We start from the raw sequence: 225 nt of genomic DNA, 5'->3' as shown, positions 1-225 counted from the left end.
AATGATAGTTAATTATATAAATAATTATTTTCTGAAATAAAGGATAAATAATCATATAAATAATTTTTTTAAGTGAACATATGGTAAGTGGAAATCTCTCAAGAAGAATTATGTATCACAATTGATCATTATTGCACTATTAAAAATACAATCTTTAGGCCAATAAGTAATAGCTCAAATGGCATAATCTCTCTGTACTCATCTAAGAGGTTGCGGGTTCGAATC

Source organism: Arachis ipaensis, chromosome B06 (genome assembly GCF_000816755.2).
Source record: "Arachis ipaensis cultivar K30076 chromosome B06, Araip1.1, whole genome shotgun sequence".
In the NCBI taxonomy this organism is placed as follows: domain Eukaryota; kingdom Viridiplantae; phylum Streptophyta; class Magnoliopsida; order Fabales; family Fabaceae; genus Arachis; species Arachis ipaensis.
The sequence above is the reverse complement of the archived record's forward strand: the minus strand, read 5'-3'. Positions refer to the sequence as shown.